The sequence below is a fragment of the Mustela lutreola genome, chromosome 8, assembly GCF_030435805.1.
Source record: "Mustela lutreola isolate mMusLut2 chromosome 8, mMusLut2.pri, whole genome shotgun sequence".
Taxonomy (NCBI): domain Eukaryota; kingdom Metazoa; phylum Chordata; class Mammalia; order Carnivora; family Mustelidae; genus Mustela; species Mustela lutreola.
The window spans coordinates 112121783-112143455 of record NC_081297.1 but is presented as its reverse complement, the minus strand read 5'-3'; the positions used below and the strand labels follow the sequence as shown (position 1 = coordinate 112143455).

Sequence of the window (21673 nt, the reverse complement as noted above, 5' to 3'; positions counted from 1 at the left end):
GCCTACAATTAAGAGGAAGACTCAGAACATTAGACAAACAGATAATTGCATAATTACTTTTGTAATGGATTAAATGAGGAAAAAATATAAGGTCTTACCAGTAGTAAAAGGGATGATATCCATGCAAAGTGATTTAATAGGAGTAATTAGTAACTAGGCATATTTAAAAGTCTAAAATACTCTGGACTAAAGTCTAAAAAGTCTGGAAGTTGGCAAGGGAGGTTTGCTAAAGAAATAGGAAATCAACACTGAATCCCACTGTGCCAGCACACTTGCAAGGATAATTTTGACAAATGATTATAAGAAGGTAGGAAACAGAATGATTAAAAGAAAGGGTAATTGAAATGGAGAAATAAACACTAATAAGAGAATAACGTCTGTGGCCTGGCTTGCAGAAATATTTTTTTCAGATGTGACTAAAATAACTTCTGAGATTTCTTGGGGGATTTTGGTGGTTTTATTGTTTATAAATTTGTGGCTAGCTTTTATACAGCAGCCTAAAAGTTGAGTTTAATTGAACCTCATTTGTTCATTATCTTACTGATAATTTTTGATTTAAGAAGTTTTTCTTAAATACTCTTTATATTTTCTTTCTAAGTGAGTAGAACTTACTATTTAATTTTCCAATCTTAGGAAAGTGATTGTTTTTATTTCAACTTGCTATGTGAGAAAAGAAAGTCATTATAATATTTATGAACTAACTACTATGTACAAAATTCTTAGCTATGTGATTTTAGGCACCAAATAAACTTATATCTCATGGTTTCTACTCCAAAGGAATTTGATATAGTGTGTGGTATATTTGTACATTTGTGTTCAGGAGTTCTTTTGTACACATGTGTGAGGATCTAAGAGGATATAATTAAGATTGGGAACTATAAAAAAATAGGTAAGATAATGAGGTGCCAACACAATGAAAGGAATAAGATGAAATTGTCTTTTGAGGCAATCTAATGAAATATAGGAATTAGAAGATCTTACACTAAGAAGCACTAGGGACTGTAAAAATTATATTACAAAAGATGTAAGTAGGGCGCCTGGGTGGCTCAGTGGGTTAAGCCGCTGCCTTCGGCTCAGGTCATGATCTCAGGGTCCTGGGATCAAGTCCCACATCGGGCTCTCTGCTCAGCAGGGAGCCTGCTTCCTCCTCTCTCTCTCTGCCTGCCTCTATGCCTACTTGTGATCTCTGTCAAACAAATAAATAAAATCTTAAAAAAAAATAAAGATGTAGGGGCGCCTGGGTGGCTCAGTGAAGGCAGCGGCTTTCGGCTCAGGTCATGATCTCAGGATCCTGGGATAGAGTCCCACATCGGGCTCTCTGCTCAGCGGGGGGCCTGCTTCCCTTCCTCTCTCTGTGATCTCTTCCTTTCCTCTCTCCTACTGTGATCTCTCTCTGTCAAATAAAAAAAGAAAAAAAAAAGATGTAAGTAAGCATTGGTTCTTTCCTCAGAAAAGTGAGAGAAAATCTTTAGGAAATCATGAAACCACCCCCCAACAATAACAAGGTAGGTTTTCTCTCCAAAATATGGGAATCTGAAAGAACTGCAAAGCTTGGGAATACTCTGGATCATACCTAAAAGTCACAGAATAGAATGAGTAGAAATATAAAATTTGGTCTATTAGGAGAGATCTTTGACAGTAATATATGTTGATGGAGAGTTTTCAAGGGGAATAAATAGAAGCAGTGTCATCATTTGGGACCTTAGAAACAATGACTGGAAAATAACCTCCAGAGTTGAGGGTAGGCAAACAAAATTGATGACTTGTTAGGCTTTAACATTTTCAGGTTTCTATGACTTTATGCTTTTTCTACATTGTACTTCTTGAATTACTATGGGCATTTCCTGAGGGCGAGTTTGAAAAACACCAATCTAAAAAAAAAAAAAAGAAAAAGAAAAAGAAAAACACCAATCTGGAATTTGAACTAATTTTAGATTTCAAAGTAAAAGATACATGGGTGGTAGTCACAAAGAGGAGAGAAATGTAAAATAAACTCAAATAAAACTGATCACAATTAGGGATATATTAGTCTAATTTCCTTCTTAACCAGTTGCGCAGATAATGTGATGGTAGACTATCCTCTATTCAAGAGTATATTACAGTTACTATGCTATGCACCTTTATATGTATTATTTAGTTTAATACTTATGAATATTCCAATGCTATGGAGTAAGGTTATGCTCTTTAGTTTCTATATTGGGAGGCCCAGGCTTGGAGAGTTGCTAATACCAACATTCTTGCTCTACGATGACTAGAGGGAGAGCAAATAGTTCAGGGTAAGGTTAGATTCTGACACTCTTGATTGCTAAGAGGACCATGTGCCGTATATGATGCAGAATACTGACACGATAAAAATACAGAAAGTACCTTCAGGCTACCGCTAAGTGGGTTGGAAGGTTTTTGATTTTGGTGGTACAGGTTGTTATGGGCTATTTCCATCCTGGAAAGGTTAAGGAGAATTATTGCTAGTTAAAAATGAAAGTATATTGGAAACTTACCCCACATCTAACTCCTCGGGAGACAAGATTTTCAAAACAAATTGAGCCAGGGTGTGAAGAGGTTTTCTGATGTTTCCCACTGGGCGAGCAGTTATTGTGACTGACCCAGGTAAGAGGGTCTGGTTGAAAAGATCACTTTCTCCTGCTATCTAAGTCATCTGTAAGTGGGAATTTTGCCACCTGGGCCATGGATGCCTATGATCTGGGTGCTCTCGGAAATATCTTTTCATAGACAGTCAGAAGCTCCCTCCCCACATCCCAGGGTGGGCTGAGGAGATAATTAAACCATGCCCTTCTGGCCCATGGGAAAAAGAGTGTCTCACTAAGGAATGTTAGGGAAGAGACTTGGGTCCTATGGTCTGTGTCTCTATTCTCTAAATCGTAAAGGCACTATTTTATGTAAGTTGTTGGATACATAATCCTTATTAACTGGCATTATTGACTCTGCTTTCCTGTCTGCCTTTGGAATTCAGGGGTTATAACTTTGGTGTTTTGACAGTATATTACATAGTTACTGTAATAGATAGCACTCTTTATTGATAGAAATTGAAAAGTAATTTGATCTATAGTAAAATGAGCTAATTTAGGAGGAAATGGCAAGTCAAAGAAGTGGTGATGGATATCACATTAGTAGAAGCCTATTGTGGTTAAGTGTAGTGTGCTTTATCTTCCCTTAATACCTCTCAAAAACTTGCTACTTGGTACTTCAGAAATCCATAAACATTGCACAAATTCAAACCACGATGTGAGAATGCTTCTCCCAATTGGTTTTCTGGCAGCATGTTAACATTTTAAGTCCTGAATTCAGACTTCAAGGTTTTGGTTTTAGAGAGCTCTGTAACCTGAGCTAGCATATTCTTTGAACATTAAACCGTGGGCCACTATTCCGTACCTGTGTAAGGTAGTCTTATTAAGTATTATTTTAAAGGTGGAAGTCAAGGAATATAACTTGCACTGAGCTCTCTTCCATTTGAACAGAGTTTGTGATTTTTAATGAAAGAGGAGAGAAAAAGCATATGTTCAGGAAACTGAGGATGGCTACTTGTTCTGATTTTGTGTTTTCAAAATAACACTCAGGATAAAATGACTGGGTTACAGGTGAAGCAGGACTTACATCAGCAGCAGTACCAATGTTTTCTTATATGATGAAGGTAGCCCATCAGGATTGAACACCCACCACTTCTGCAACTCTGTGTCCCCAATAAAAATGACAGTTGAGCTGAGAATAATGAAGCTTTTTTTTCTTAGATGCCAAAGACACAACTTCAGTGTAACAAAGTAAGGATTTAAGCCAATAAAATCTGTCAGTGGACAAATTTACCCATCCTTGCCTCAAACAGGGCTAACATTATACTATTCACACACAAATGTTGCAAAAGACCACAATATAAAATTCTGAAAATACTTTAATTAAATTACTTTTCGGGTAACATGTTGTATGGTAAGCGGTGCTTACTAGTACCATTGTTCCTATGGTAACAATTCTCCTAGCAACATGAAAAGATCTTGACAGGATCTGCTCTTGAGAATTCATTTTTGGAGTATCACCAGAGAAAACTGTATATTACTTTCTACACTAATCATCCTTTTTTAAAAAATTTTAATATAAGATTTTCTCCAAATCATGGACCCCACAGTGTTACATGGAAACAATCTAGGGTTTGAAGTTTTGTTATTTCCGCTACTTAATTGCCCAAGGACAACTTGAGTTTGACCTCCTGTCTTAAAATGCTCCTGAGGCCAAAGGATATATCCTGCATGCCTTTTTGTTTTCTGTAAGCAAAAGTGACATTCCTTAAGCGTCTGGTGGCTAATACAAATCAAATCAACTCTTCTGTTTGCATCATACACAGGTATATTCCACGGTAAGTGAGAGAACTCTGAAAAGAATTCGTTCTCAAGTGATTAAAAGCAGTGACAGTCATTTTATCCTGCTGCTCAAAAGACAAATGAAAGTTCATATGAAATTGTGATATGCTTATAGTGTCTTATTTCTCCTCATTTTACTAATGGTCACATTTGATTGATTAAAATTTTCTTCACCTCCAAGCATTTTGCCAAATGGAAACATTCTATTCTATCTGTCTTAGTAAGTGACTGTCTCCTGGCATGTGAGATTAATAAAAAGTCTTATTGCTAACTTTCTCATGGTTGGTCTACATGAAGGCTGATTTGTTTTCCTTTTCTCTGGCCATAGCTTTAGTTTACTTATCCCAGCCTTCCATGTATTTATTTCCATCTTTAAAACCTTCCAGAAAATGCACATTTTTAAGCCTTCACATAAAAAGAGAAATGATGTTAATTTTCAAATAGCAGAGAAAGGCCTTAACTTTTCAGTTATTTCTCAGTAGTAACTTCTGACTATTAGAATCGAGGGTGAGAAGCTTACCTGGCTCTGGAATTCAGCATAGGTGTGCTGGAGCCTGCGTGAGCTGTGGAGTCCTCAGGTGCAGCACTGACCTGCACTTTGTGTCAGTCCGTCACCGATGATCCTGACATTTCCTGAGGCCCTCGCGTGAGATACCAACTAGGCAACAGCCACACAGGATGCCTACATGGTGCCTGGAATCTGTTTCCTCTCTGGCCTCAGCTGTTCTGCTCAGGCTTCACACAAGACAGCGACTCAGGCGCATTCAAGGGCATTCTCAGAGAAACAATATTGCTAATTCTGGATCTCAGACTGCTGCTAGCTAAGCTGGATCCTGATGTACTTCAGGAGCCACCCTGAAGAAGGAAACCCAAGTCAATGACATATGCTGTTTAACCTAATGAATTATGCATCCTAATGCAATGTGTTCTTATGTCCCCATGATACTCCTTAGAAGATACGGGATCAATAAGCTACAAAAAAAAAATCATGAAAGCAGTAGAAGCAGTAAATGTCATATCCTGGGCCCAACTTAATTAGGCCAAGTAACATATTTCTGGAATACACACACACACATGCGTGCACACACACACACACACACACACTCTCACGTGTGTGTGTGTGTATAAAAAGACATAGTGTGTGTGTGTGTGTGTGTGTGTGTGTAAAGCCATTTGTTTTAAAGCACTTTTACATTTGCATGTATTGTTGTAAATAATACCTGGCCTTCCATTTCCAAGTAACCATTACTAGTATAAATAGTTTTAGTCTTTACCCCAATTACTCAATCATCTCTTTTCACTGACAATGCTAGAACGTTGTTTTACTTGCTTTGTGCTATGACATACAAAATAATGTCACTAGCCTATATGCTTCATGTTTTTCAAATGTGTAAACCGATATAAACACAATAGTATTAATGGAAACAAACAAAATAGATTGTTTTAGTTAAATCGTCCATTCTAGCTTGTCTCATATATGCAACAGTGCATGTTTAAATAATAACTAAACTTAAGCAATAGCTCATGTTTAAATAATAATTAAACTTAAGAAATAGTAAAGATGCAAATAGATATTATTTGTACATTTTCAAAGAAGTGTGTTTTGGAAGAAATGGGGAATCTATGGTGTCCCAAGATACTAAAATACAAAATTCCTTTGGCCTAAATTAGGAAAAAGATACGTATAAGAAGAGGCTCATGTATCCATCCGTGTCTACATTGAATCTGACCAGATGAAGCAGGTACAGAAGGGGAGATGAGGATGGATAAACATAAGGAAGGGTGAAATATTTGTTACTGAATGAGAAAACATCATAGAACTTTGCTATCCGAAAGGAAACAGATGGCATACGTGCGTGTTTCCACAGATATAAATACTCTGTGTTTTAATGAAACTCAGGATAGAAGGCAAGGGGAACAGGCTGGCCTACTTTGTAAAAGATGAACACTTAGGGAGTCTCCTCCCATGACTCTGGGGCTTTGGCAGCCAGATCGTTCTGAGCTCAACCTGGCTGAGCTCAGGCTGGCGTAGTGACTAGAGCATTAGTGATGCCAAGTAGCCGTGGAGATTTTTTTGAGGGGGGCAAGGAGCCGCTGTCCCGGTGGGGCTGCCAGCCTGTTTGCCTGTGGGCTTCTCCCTCTAAGACAACAAAGAATTTCAAATCCTAAGGGAGTAAATGCAAGCAGGATATAGACGGCTGATGGCCAGGCTTTAGTGTGCACAAGTCCACTTGGAGTTTGTAAAAATAACAATTCCCGGGTTGTATACCCAGAGATTAATGTTTAGTAGTAAATCTGGGGAGGCATCCAGAAACTCTGCAACTGATAACCATTCCAGATGACTCTGCTGCATGGTAATGAAGCACCGAGTCTTTTATAAGTTGGTAGGCCTGGGTTCAAACTCATTCATTGGCTCTAAGGATTCAGTAGGAACTCAACTTTGCATATAGTAAGAACTAAATGTACTCCAGAGAAGTTAAATTGGTGTTCCCTTCAGACCAACTGTATACTGAAACCAGCTAGTAAAATCATACTAAAGGGGTGTTCTGTTAGAAAATGGCTTTTGGAGATACCCAAATTCCACTACAAAGAGAAACCTGACCTCTGCTTTCTATTCCCGAAGAAGACAGGGGCTTCCTGGACAGTTTGTAGAAGAACCTGTAGAGTCTAAAATAGATAGTCTTTCCCTTAGTAGAAGCACATAGGTTATTAGCCTACGTTTCCCTGGACTGTGCCACATGCCCCATGTTCTGAAAGACTGTGGTGTAGCAAGATCTTGGCTATATTTCTAATGCTTGCAGGACCTCCCCTAGATGAAGTGAATCTCTGGCAGCTGTGTGCCCCTCAGGGAAGCCAGGGGCAAGAGGAAAGCCATATGCTGCTGGTCTGCTCCCGCTGTGCGGAGCCATTGTGTTTCTATTAATTTCAGCACACTTGCTAAATAAATTCAGGACTTTCTGTAGGTTCAGATTGTCTTTTCTTGCCAACCCCGAGTCCCCCTGAAATGCTGCATACATGGCAACACAAACTGCAGATAGGTTTTGTGAATAACTCGGTAGCTGAGGGATAGAATCACTGTCACCCAGTCGTTCGGCACCACGGCCTTGTTATTCTGCTTACTGGGTTGCCTGTGGGTGATACAATTCCTTCCCCTGGGGTAAACCCAAGAGAGAAATGTCTTGTGTCAGTGAGGGAATCAGTCAAAACCAAATAACATCAAGCATTGTAACTTGGCCTACAATCTGGTTTTGGTAGAGGCCTATTTACATATTCAGGAATAGGTGCACCATGAAATCACAGAAAACGTGATAGAGAATGTGACATTGTAACTTCTCAAAAGCACTATTAAAATCAACTGTACATCTATATATATGGATATATATAGAGAGAGGACTATTAATCATCAGGGCATTTTTTTCCACAAAGTCCGAAAGAAAGAAAAATAACCATGGAGTACTCTGGTATAGTCATAGGCCTAAACAGAACCAGAAATTTACTTTGTGCCTTCCCCAAACGTTATAGGAACATGGGTATGTATTTATTGCCATGGTCAGAAATCATTTTTGGACGGGGAAATTGAAGTAGAACAGGCAATGAGACTGTCATCTGTGGCCTTTTAAGCTTGGCAAGGTCTAGATCTGAAACTCTCTCATCACTAGATCTCTGTGACTCTAAACATTCCCATTCTTGCTTCGTTCTCAAGCCCTCAGCATTCTAGCCCTTATTCCTGTCTCCAGGTTCAAGCCTTCAACCTTTTGTCCTCAAGTTGGGCTAACAGAATGAGGCTGTGAGCTGCCTCCTGTATGAGGCCCAGGACTAAGAGCACGAGTAGGAGGAGTCTCTGTGGAGAGACTGGGAGCTCCGAGACAGGCTTAGGTGATTCTGATGAAAGCAGTGTGCGGCCGAGCCGTATCAGAGCCCGTGCTGAAGGAAAAACCAGTGATACTGATCCTGCCTTATTTAACATTTGGGTATCTTGCTCATCACGGAATTTTGGATAAACTCTGATGTTAAAAAAACATTGCCTTAAAATATTGGGTGTGTGATGACTGATTGTTTTGACACCATCTTAAATGTTATGCACCATGGAGGTGACTTAACTTGCCTCATCCTGGCTGCATCCTGACTAACGTCTTGCAAAGTACAATGTACTAAACAAAATCCACAGTATGTGATACAGAGGTAAACATGAAAATGAAAGAAAGGGAAGAAATTCACATTTATTGAGAGCCTACTACATATATGCCAGATATTATATTTATATACATAAATATACCATATCACATCATATATATTTACTGTATAATATATATGTGTCTATAATATATATGTGTTGAAATATATTGGGCAGATATGCTAACACACACACACACACACACACACACACACTTTCTCTCTCTCTCATTCTATCCATTGGTTTTACATGTGAAAGATGAGAACAGAATAGTTTGGAAAGGTTAGATAGCTGGTCCAAAGTGCAGGGCTGGGGTCGAAAGGAGAAGGTGAATGGAAATCAGAGTAATGTGTTTATAAATTGAGAGTAAATCATAAACATTAATGGAACAATAATTATTGGTGGTGTTGCATGTGGGAGATGCAACAAAATATCATTCAAGTTGTTTATTAAAGAGCAATGTTTATACCTCTTTCACTGAAATTAAAAATATAAACTTGATGCTGAGAATATAAGTTTCTAATGTTACCCTTTCAAAATTTTACAGGAAATTTTTTGGTTACACATGATTTCTCAAGTTCTTAGATTGAATTACTGCTTTTTTAGCAGTTCTTTTTGTGTAACCCAGTACTATTTAGTGAGCTTTGAGATGGAAGTAAAAATATTTAAATGTCAGAGAGCTTCAGAGGTGAAGTATTTCTCTATTAATCAGTACTGGTGAAAGCTATATGAGTTAGAGGCAAGATCGGGGGAATCAATATTAATTATTTATGTTGCTCTTCTTGTCATGCTGAAATAAATATCTATGAATGACGTGATGGTTAAATCAGTATGTGTTGGGGCTTGAGAAAGGACATGAATATCTATGATCATATTTTTATGCATTACTCCTTGCAGAGTGGAATAAATATCTGCTAACAACATGACAGCAAAGAGATTTGTGCAGGGATAAAGAAAGAAATATCCATAGTCAATACAAAAGCAGGATTGTACACATAAATACCGGTGCTGGAAAAGGTCAGCAATGCTCACAAAAGGTTAATAAGATACTGAATATTTAAAGAAATAAAATAGAGAATTAGAGCTAAATATAATTTTTTTCATTTAAGATTGAAGAATATACACTGAAATGTTAATGAAATAAGAATTAAAAAATAAAAAGGATCAAGAATTTATTTGTACACTGATGGTTTAATTTTCAATATTTTCAAAGGTACCTGAGAGGGAGCACAAAGAAAGGATAAAATTTTACTGTTAGGAGTCAGGCGGTCTTGGTTTGGGGGAACAGCTTTTGTCATTTAGACTTTATGATTTAGGAGAGGTGCTTAAGTTCTCTGAGCCACATTATTCTTGTGTAATTGTGGGTCATGATAGCTACTTTATGAGATGGTCATGAATATTAATGACATAAAGTGCCAAACACTAAAAAAGTTCCAGGTGCAATACCTGAAATGTATCAGTTATTCAATAAACGGTGGACCTAATTGTTCTTGCTGTTTTTTGGATACAAAGGAATACTATTTTAGAAAAAAAATTTGACATGACCTACAGAAATAACTATGCATACCTTGCGTACATGGAATAATGAAAATAATTGATATTTTTCCTATTCCCCAGACAAAGTCATACCTCCAGAATTAAAAATGGAGAGGAAAATCAATTTAAAATGCAGAGGGAGCCCATATTTAAAATTGACTAGTTGCCTTTATAATTAATGAAAAACTTGATTTTTTTCCCCCTCTAAATACAAGGGACTTAACCACTTACATGAAATAACCTCTAGATTTTTCTTTTGGTTTAACAAAAGTAATAAGTTACTGACCAAGAAGAAATACTTCAGCAAAAAATGCATTGGATAACATTAAAAAATGAAAATTAGAGAGATAGACTAGCTACCTTCAGTAATAATGAAAATATTATTAGGATACTATATGTTGTTAGAAGCTATGGAAAATAGTGTTAATAGTAATGTGCAAATACAGAAAAAAAATCTCGGGGGAATAGAGGTCTGTTTGCAATCAGGAAACAACTCGCCCAAGCACATTCGTGTGTAATACCTGAAGTTTGTTGCTGGTCAAGGCTGACAATATAAGGCGTATAAGGCGTATAAGGCGGTGGTCGACAAAATGACTCTAGGATCCTCATGTTTGGTTTCTAATCCCAGCCTCGCCTCTTGTAAGCCGAGGGGTCTTGGACAAGTCACTTAACTTCTCCATGTCTCTTATGTATGTGGAAAAATGAGGTAACATACCCACCTCATAATATTGTATGAGGTTTAACCAACGTAATGCAGCCAGCAGATGTGTGGTTGTTAATAAGAGCTTGATAGAGAGCAGCTGGAAGGATGTCTACTCTACTAATGGGAATTTATTTTTATAAGAATAGAAAATTAAGTGTTTTTCTGTCTGAATGTTAAATTTAAAAATAAAAGTATTTATTCTAAACATAAACATATTTTTCAGGCTGAGTTGAACTCAGACCAACCCCTTTCAGGCATCCAGGAAATTTCCAGGCAGTGCTGTCTCAGGCTGCCAGTCCGGGGCTCAGAGCAATGGCATGGCTTGGAGTAAAAGCTTGCCGCTTGGGTTTTCTTCCTCCAGGTCAGAGAGCAAAAGCTTTTAGTGAACACTTTATTTTAATTACTCTTGCCAGAATTTTATTTGTTCAGAAATTCGACCATTCCAGAAAATCCCCCCAAAACCCAAATTCGACCATTCCCCCAAAATACCCAAATTCTACTTCTGCTAAGAGAATGAGCATCCATTTACCACCACCAACCCCCATCTCCTGGAAGCCCTGAAAATAAAGGCACAATGGAGATTGAGCTGATGTCCTTTACCAGTCAAATCAAGATGCTCATGTCAACTAAGCGGCCATTTCCCACCCAAATTTCTTATTCTTCCTTATCACAGAATGCAACGCTAAATAATAATTTCATGACATTCAATCTTGCCTCCCCAATAGATTGTAATTTCTTTAGTCTTGAACTTCAATCATGTCCAACCTGGTGGTAGACACTTGGTAGATACTCAGTGAAACCTTGATACTTATTATTACCTGAGAAAAGTTTAGACTCATTTTCTGCTTATATAGAAATAGAAAAACTATCTATGGAAATCAAGGGATGAAATGTGATTAGCGGACATACACATTTGCCAAGTCACATGCAACCTAAAAATGTATGTATTTTTAAAAGCTTTGAATGCAAAATAAAGGAGCATTCTATACTAGTACGGGCAATGACTTTGAAAGTTCAGCTTCCTACTTTCATGGAGCCACAATCAAATCTTGCTATGTACCAGTCATCAGAGTGTGAAGTCTTCATCGTTACCCTGACATTTCATTTAGCTTCTGCTGAATACTCAGTCAATTCTTCTAAATGCAGAAAAATGCTCCTCGGCATTTACCTTGTCATTTTGATGAGGCTATACATCCCACAATCAAACAGAAATTGCCAGGCCTTCTTTTCTTTTATAGTAATTCAACGATGCCTTTGCAAACCTGAATTACTTGCATTGATTGGTGAAAATGATTTATTACTTTTTTCACACTTCCATATTGCTTAGGTAGAGGAAGATGTAATTACCCAGTTTACATATACACAACACTGTTTTTAAAACTTTTACACTTAAAGTGGAGATAGATTTGGGTTTGACACCATGCAACAAGGAAAATACAGTCTATGAGATTTGAGGCAATTTACTGAGTCACAGTGAAATCGGAATGGACTTTCTATTGGAAAGAGTGGCAGAAAATTGTCAGCAGGACTGGCACTTCCAGATTGAAGAATAATAGATAATTTCTGGTATCTGAAGCCTGTAATCTATAGATATGGATGACTACCAAATCCACAATTCTGTCTAGGCCTCTCTCCTTAGTTCTGGTCTGTTCGTTGGAGATTTATACCAAATGGCCTGCTGTTTCTTCAACCTCCAACTCTCTAAAATTGCACTCTTCATCTTTCCTTTCAAAACTGGTTACTTTGTTCACCTTTCCTATTCCTGTCAAAGTCACCATTATTTCCTCAGGCACTGAGAGGCAGGAGTGACATTGACATTTTCCTGTATATGAGGCAGCCCCTGGATTTCTGTGATTCCTCTTCCAGACGAACTTTCATACCTAACCCTTTTCCATTCTGGCTGATTCCTCCCAAGTTCAGTTCTGTCTTCCCATCCTTGCAGGGAGCAATGCCAAGCAGGAATGATGACAAAGCAAATCCTTTTGTTCAAGGAAACTTTTAATAACATTTGTCCAATAGGAACAAAAATCACTGTAGTAAACCCACATTCCAAATTATTGTACCTACTTGACTTCAAAGGAAACAAAAGGGGATCTTCAACTTAGAACGAAAAAAAAAAACTTCAACTAAATTAGAGTAGCTCCATACATATCCAGTTACCTCTACTTTCTTTTCTTCTTTACACCAATTCATGATAGCCCCTTTCGTTAGACTAATATTCCTGCAACACATCAGTATTTCTTATCTCTGATAAAATCAGCCTTTCAAAGTGACTGGTTGTTTTTAACTGCCCCTATAGAGAACAGCCCAAAGAAATATTTCACTTCTTAAGTTTACTTTATTTTATTTTAGAAATTAGATTGTATGGTATTTGCATTCTATAAGGTCAACAAGGATATGTTACTTCACTGTTGGTCTTCTCCATGTTCGTATTTGGCTTATAACACAGTTGAGTGTCTGTGTTGTTTGGTTACAATTGAGAAACTAGTTAAAATTTATATGAAAATTGAACAAGTATTTTAGAATCCCCAAATCTTTTTCTTTTTTTTTGAAGAGTCCTGGGATTTATCAGAGCGTAGTTACATAAATATCTAGAATAGATCATCTGTAAGGAGCTTCCTCATTCTAATATTCTGTGCCATGTAAGTTCCCACCTGCCGCCACACATAAATAAATCATCTGATAAAAATGAAGGACAGGGTTATGGGACAGACTAAGTCAAATCCAAAGAGTTTAGACTCAGAAGGACCTTAAAAGGCCAGCTTCCCTCCTGACTACTTTCTAGATGGGGAAATTGGGGACCATAGAGAAGTGCAATAATTTGTTCAGAGCTGCTTAACAGGACTGTCACAGTCCTTGTGCCCGGCAGGCAGCGTGGGCTTCATCTTTGTGCCAGTCCCCGCTGACATGCCCAGGCCCCTGAAAGTCACGTGGCATGGCCCTGGGAAATGACATGCCCTTTGGGGTTTGCATCACAGCTGAGGAATCTGCAGCTGAGGAAACCCAACTCTTACAATGAGATCTAGGGAGATCCTTTACAAGCTTGCTTTGACTTTCACTCTGGTTGTATAGCTTGCAGAGCAGTCAGCCATACAAACATTCTCGAAAAGACTTGGAACTAGGCACCTGCCTTCTGTGCTCTCGGGGTGTGCAGAAACAGGACCCCTATGAACCGTCTTTGAGCAGTATGATGATGCGTCTCTGTTAATTTGGAGATGGTGGACGATCTGTATGAGATGGCAAATGAAAGGTAATGGCTGTTATTACTAACGTGACTGTGTATTCCAGTTTGCCCATGGCATAGCCTGGTGTAGAGCAATGACGATCTTGTTTTAGCACTGCCTCTCACTCTCAGAAGTGTCCTACTTTAGTACGTAAGTTATAGAGTCACCTAGTAATAGCTCACTGTGAAAACACGTTCAATATTAAAAAAGAATCCTTTCCAGATGATCATAAAAATTCTTCTTAGCAGACAATGACTATACACGCAAGAATTCCTGGTGAATTTTAGCAAATTTCCCAAGTTTTTATGTATAAAGAAGAAAAAAGTTGACTTGTTTATACAAGGGTTTCTGAGAAAGAACTGCAAACTTTTAAACTAAAAATGTAATTTGGGTTTGTTGTGTGTGTGTAATTCTCTCCATCTGTCCATTTGCAGACGTCTATGCCCATTTGCAAAATAATACATTTCTGAAAATGTTTAGAATATACCCACTTGAGTCATCTTTAGTATAACTTTATATTCCATCCAAAGCCTTGTGACTTAAATGGATTTTTACACATTTATACTTAGACTCACTTAATTAAAAGCCTCTTTTGGTATGCTGCTAACAGGTATCAGTAAGTCTCCTGATCTAAATTGCAGAATTTAACCCAGCGATTACTGACCACTTTTACTTTCTTTAACACACTTTCAAATACAAAATCTTGTTGACACTCACATTAAATATGGTGAGTGAGGAAGTATATTTTTCAGTACAATTTCTCCTAGAGTACAACAATATTCCTAAGTAGCTTTAGAAAAGCACCCATGGTCAGTGTACTGTTCAATTCCTTCAGGAATTTATTCAATTCCTTCAGTTCCTTTACTGTTCAATTTTCTTCCTTTCAGTAGAACTTTCATCCAACTGACTATGCCCTTATAAACCCAAGAGAGAGTTTTTGGCTTTACATGCATCTGTGTCTTTTATCTCTTACCCATGGCAAATTGTGTCCTGGTCTCCATTGTATCTTATAGCTTGCTCTGCTCAGTATTTTTTTTTTTTTTTGCTCAAGCAAAAATTAAGGTATACATTACCAATTCAAAGCAGAACAAAAATTGTAAAAAGTTTGTGTTTCATACCACAACAATTGTTGTGACCCTTTGTTTGACAATGTATTTCTAAAATTTTTAATCGAAGTACTCATAAAGGCAAAGGGGAAATAATACATAACATCGAGAGATTCTGGGGGACTGTTACCCAAGGTCACTCTTTTCTAACATAAAATCACTTTGAAGGCTTGAGTTTCTTCTTAGAAATATGTATGAACTTTCCAACTTATTTCATAATATATTTGTAAACTTTGGAGTAGAAACATAAAGAACAACTTTCAAATATTTGAAGATCTATAGAATTTCTAGGAAAATGTACCAGGTTTGTCTTACAACCTGAGTACACCATGCTGTATGCAGTCTGAAAAACATAGGTTTAAAACAAAAGTGTGGAATGATGAGGGAGCAGGAGGCTGGCTGAGGACAAAGCAAGAGCTGGCGCCTTGCACCCCCCCCCCTTCATCCGCTCCCCTCCATAGGTGTAGCATTCCTCAGGCACCCCTGACTGCCATAAAATGATAAATAGTTAACTTGCTGAGATCACAATCCTACAAGACAGGAGTCTCCCTTGGTTTGCAAATGTCCTTGAGATTACAACAAAGAAGTTACCTTATCAATAAGCCCATTTTCCAAAGACACAGAACTCAGTTCCTCAAGCCTAATGTTACCCTCCCCTCCATAAAAACCGAAGGAGGTGGAGGTAGAAGGAAAAGTAAATAAAGTTAAATTTCTTCTAAACCTAAATCTCATTAACAAGGATGCTTGATAGCAGGAATGTAACATTCCACCAGACTCCCAATTGTCTTTAAACCTAAATCTCATCAACAGGGATGCTTGATAGCAGGAATGTAACATTCCACCAGGAGACTCTCAATTGTCTTTACTTGATAGTAACTAAGCCTTCAATATCCTGATAGTATTCTTTGCCCCAATAGCCCTTCTGAATACCCCTTTGTCCTCACCTACCCAACTCCTGCGTATATAACCAACCACCCCTCACAACCCGGGGCAGCAGCAGCTCTTCCTGCCCACGGGTCCTGTCCCCGTGCTTTAATAAACCACCATTTTGCACCAAAAAAAAAAACAAAAAAAAAAAAAAACAAAAAAAAACAAAAGTGTGCTTGGTTATAATTCAAGCAGCAGATAGGGTTCTAAGAATTTCCTTCCTTACCCTAAATTTCAGATTGTGATTTTTTTTCATAGTTTATTCACCCCATAACTATCTATCTGTCTGTCTGTCTGTCTATCTATCTATCTATCTATCATCTCTCTGGCTTGATAGCTGATTTCTAAGTAGCTACATTTAAACAATATTAAATGATATTAATTACTTTCACCAACATGATTCAACATTTATTCCTAAGGAAGGGCCCCTTCCATTGTTCTTAATAACTAAAAACAAGATAATCATTTTTTTTTTAACTTTCCTATCAGCTTTTATTCTTGTATGTGGCAGATTAAAGACAGCTGGAAACAGTCACATCAGGGCAGGATTCTGGTAGCGTGGGAAGCCTCAGGGAATGGCTCTGCTCCAAGCTAAGGGCGAGAGAAGGAAATGGACATGCTGACCTGCTCTGTGGTAGTTACCTTCATGTCCACTGTTCTGCTCCATCCTCACGACAACTTCGTTCAAGACTTACTTAGTATCCTCACATCATTCCTCTGAGCTAGGTCCTATCATTATTCCCATTAGAGGTGAGGAATCTAAGCTTTACAAATATTAAGTAGCTTACTCATATTCATGTAGCTGTGCTTGGCAAACTCAGATGCAATCCGAATCAAACTTTCCTTAAAGCGCTTGCTGCTAACAGTACTGAACTCTGAACTTCAGTTTATTTCATGATGGAAATTGAACTTCTGGTTTTTTCCCCCCACCATATCTTTCTTGCAACCAGTACTAAACTAACACAAAGATTAAAGGTTGGCCAGAAAGCCAGTGTGTGACTGGGACTAAAATTTATCTTTGAGTTGTAAGACTGTGGAGAAACTTGTATTTAACCAGAGTTTGTTTCTGCCTCTAGAAAGAATATTCTGATGAGCAGCTTAGGTGATGGGGTGAGACTTTGAGGCGTTAAGGGATGATGCTTCAGTACAAAAAATGTCATTTGTCTGCTTTTAATGGAAGGTAGGTTTAGATTATTCCTCAGTTTTTATATTAGTGAAAAAGATAGGAAACTTTGGGGCCACATCTTAATTGTATGAGATAACAGATTGAACCCTGAGAGATGCCGCCCGCAGAGCTCTGACAGCCTCCCCCTGATGAAGCGTGGTCCTAGGTAGGAGTCTTGCATGAATTTGAGTAACACGGAATCGTAATCATATAGCAGAGGCACTAATTCTCAAGTTGAAAGCCTGAGGTTTCCTGAATTCATTACTAAAACCCCAAGGTTGACAACCCCAGAATTCACATAATTGGTTGGCCCTACCCTAACTACAGTCTTGGTAACAGAGTCACTGTTCCAGTATTTTTCACTCCACTGCCCCCTTTTTACCAGCTCATTCAGTAATTGAGGACATCTGGGACCCTGTCTTACTCTGGGTCTAAAAATACATCTCTCACTAACACCATTTTGAGGTGTCCAGATAGACACTCTAAATGAGATCATTTGACACGGCATATGTAATTCCGCCAAAGTGGTTGTTGGGCTGGAGTCACTTACGTGACAATGCCATCATATTATAAAGCAATTTAAATAGTGCCTTTCTCTTTTTCTCTGTCCGTCACTAACACACACACACACACACACACACACACAGGATTACATAATAAAGATAGAAGCCATATTTTAAATGTGCTGGTATTAGTTTTTGCCAGTTTCTGAAATCCAATAAATAAGGGCTTTACTCTTCTAAAAGATAGACTTTGTTGTTTTACTATTTACTCATTTAACAAGCAGTCACTAAATTCTTTCTTCATGCCATACAGTAGTGAGCAAAAGAAAGTCTCCGGTCTCATGGGAGCTTGCATTCTAATGGTTTGAGAAGAACACTAAACAGATAGATGTCCCATGGTGATAACAAGTGCCCTGAAGAAAATATGGGGTAGGCAAGGAGGTTACGAAAGGCATCTTTGGCAAGGTGGATTTTGAACAGAGACAAGAGAGAACCTATGAGGGCTGGCTTTTCCAGGAAAAGTGCATATTCCTGTTTCGGGAATATCACAGACCTATTGACAAAGTGATATTGACATTAGAGCAGAAAATCACAGTTTTTTTTTTCATGTTTTAAATTTTGTGTAAGTAATACAAAACTATGAACATTTTTGTTACTTTAAAATGTCTGTCAAGGAAGAACAGTCCTGAATTAGAAAGAAAGAAAAAAAAAACTGGCTTGTTATTTTCCACTTATACAGTTTTTAAGGATTTCTATCCAATTTTCTTGAGGGTTTTGTGATTTAATTTTCTGAGATAAAGTGGTCTGCTAAACCCTAAGACACACACCAAAGATGGAGTGGATTAGTCTCTATTAGAAAGAACAAGAATCAAGGGTGTGTATGTTGATGCTGTATAGTCCTTATGAAAAATAAAAATCACACAAGGGTAGAGAATGGAGAAGGAACACTTAATGTATCCCCCCCACACACTCAATTGTTTCTACTTCTCTCTCTTATCTTCACAATGTTTAAACTTTTTTTTCTCCCTTTAACCTCATTTGAAGTGAATTGAGACCTTTAATAATACTAACACTACTCCATACTTCCTGAATTTTTATGGTCTGGACCTTTGATAATCTCAAAAAGGAATAGGGATGTAATCATCTAGTCACCAACTTAAAAAAAAAATCCCCCTTCCATATGTATGTGTATGCAAACACACATACATTCATACATATACAATGTACAACCGCTACCTGGAGGATTTTCTATCAGAATCAGAGAACATATCATGGAATAAAGATGCTGGTGATGGTGATGAAAAAAAGTACTCATATTAGGTTCTCTTATTCCCAGGTCATCTATAGTTTGTCTAAGTCTTTCCTCATGTCCTTGGGTTTGGTATCATAATTTTCTTTTCAGGCAGGGGAATGGAAGTTCTGAGAGGTTGGGTATTGCCTCCAAGTTGATATAACAAAAATGTTGCAAAGAGTATATTCTAACACTGGGTATCTATCCTATTTCTGTTATATCCCATTGGTGCCAAGAGAATTCTTCGTGAAAGTAGGCTACATAATTTTGAAAGGTGATATATTTCTGCCTTTTTAGAGTAAATAATGGGAGGTTTAGAGAGTTAATCCTGATCTATCTGTAAGAGTTTCATTTGATACTTTTACTGTGGCTTTAGTCTGTGAATACATGTGGGTGTGGCAAGCATTCAGTACATAGATGCAGGTTCTTGTCCTGTGCCTGGAACATCATATGTGTTTGACAAGTGTTAGCTAAAAACATGACAAGAGCAACCACAAAAATAGAAGCAGGGTGAAGAAGGGTATTTCTCCCACCAGTGTCTGTAAGAGTTCTTAATTAGCTCCCTCTTCACTTCATTGAAGAATGAAGCTATTCAGTGTTTCTTGTTGTCAATTTACTGGTCATAGAAGCAGGAACTTTTATTTAGTAATTTTTACAAAGTGTTTCTGGTTTTTTTTTTTCAGGTTTATAAGGAATCACTAATTTGAGTCCTTTGGGTCTTAACACCAAAAATGGGAAACGAAAGCTTTAGACATCCCTCCATTGTAAAATGCTTCCATTTATTTTAGCCAGAAGAAAAAATACGTAGTGAGATGCCATGCACGGAGGAACTGGACCCATGCAGGACATGTGTTTCTAAAGTTATAAGTGAACGGACTGTTGGCAATATGGTAATGCAGGGCTATGGTTAGGAGCACAGGCTTGAACAAGTCATTCCAGTCCTATGAGCCTCAGTTCCCTTATCTGTAGAAGGGAGGGGGTGGTGTTAGTATCTAGAAGGGCAGGTGTTATTCTTCTTAACATAATTGACTATTTTGTTTCTTCTTTGATTCTCTTCCTTTCTGATTTCTGAAGTAGAAGCAAGGAATCTGATAATCAGTTCTACTAAGTTGGTCACAGGACACTTACCCTTTTCTGTTTTCTTTCTGGAAATACTTCCTACCACCCGCCCCCACCCCTCACCTCCACACTCACGGGGCCATGAGATGGGTAACTGGAAGCAATGGGCTGGCTCAAAGAATTGGGCTTAGTGATGGAAACTGCAATGCTGAGGCAGCCAACATAAGACCCATTTCTAGCTAGATGGGAATGTCAGGTAGGTTTTCCCCAAGGAATCTGCCAGCTTCTGTCTTCCTTGGTGTTAGAACCCTTTAGAAACATGTGGATTAGATGGCAAATGACTTCGAAGCTTTTAAAAGATAGTTCATTCTTTTCATCATAACTAAATTAAATAAGTCCATTTCTGGGGGTGGTTGTAGAACTTACCTCCTGCAAGAAGGGAAAAATATCCCCTTGTAAAACCAGGCTCACCTGTCATCATAATTCATCACTTTCTGTCAAAGTACTTTTAAAAATGATGGATGTTAATGATCACCTTAGTTAGGAGGTATCATTATTTATTCAAAAAAATTGAGCAAGTTGGATTAATAGTTAGAATAGTAAGTTGGTGGCTTGGACAATAGGGGGAAAACCAAAACCCCCTTTTCTGAAAATAATGAAGAATTTATTATTTACTAGGGCCTTGGTAGGAAACAAAGCAACACCTTAAATATCATGGTCCCAATATTTTATTTCCATATTTCTCGCACAAACTTTCCAGACTTAATTTATCGGCAATAAAATAAATAGAACATATATGTGACCAGAAAAACAAATGGCTTTACTTATCACATTTGGAATCTGAATCAGATATATTCAAATTTAATAACAACTTAATTGATGTGAAACTTTTAATAACTCATTAAAATTCACACACTTATTTGGAGTGTAAATTTGTTTATTGACCTTTTGTTGAAGGAACTTCCTATCGTTTCTGTAGTCTTTTATATCTAATTATATGAGTGATGCTAAGTTTGAAGAAAGAGGGTATGCTTAAGACATGTGCTGTATTTCTGTAACTTGGAGGATCTTATAAATCTTGCCAGGAATATGTTACACAGAAGATACCTATGGTTAAATACAGCTTTTCTTAGTTCCCGTTTAGTAGGGGGAGCAGGATTTTTCATTTTTGGCTAAATCTGGCTATCATGTATCAGGAATAAATGTGTGTTGACTTGAAAGGTATCTACTATGCTGTATATTATTTAGTGCCTTGACAGGTTATTGATTTAAAAAAAAAAAAAGGTTTGACTTCTCCTCCAGATTTTTTTTTTTTTTTTTTTTTGTAACAGCTAGTAAGAAAATTTCCCTTTTAGTAGCATGTCAGGGGGCTCGATACACGTTTAGCAGACTACTAAGCCAACCTTAAACCTTCTCCAAGGCATACATAGCTAGGAACAGGCCCTGGAGTAGCTTTTGGGTGATCGCAGAGATGGATGATATGGATGATGAGTGTCTGTGGCCCCAAGTGGGGAGAGGTCGAAAGGACAAAATTGAATACACCATTCCAGAGACCCTGCTGCCGAAATCAGCAAGAGACTAGCAATGTCGAATAGCAGTCTACCTTTCTTTCTAGATT

The 21673-nt window shown here is 37.8% G+C and overlaps 1 protein-coding gene across 3 annotated transcripts in view; it reads right to left on the bottom strand.

Moving 5' to 3' along the window:
• Positions 1-21673, bottom strand: part of SYT1 (synaptotagmin 1) — a 547301-nt gene that overhangs the window by 271892 nt on the left and 253736 nt on the right. Inside the window, exon 1 of one of the 3 annotated variants that reach the window (XM_059186405.1) lies at positions 4888-5084. The exons of the other annotated variants lie outside the window; for them this stretch is intronic. The gene's annotated coding sequence lies outside the window, so the exon portion shown is untranslated. Of the gene's footprint in view, positions 1-4887; positions 5085-21673 lie in introns of those variants that run through there. 3 annotated transcript variants of the gene reach the window in all.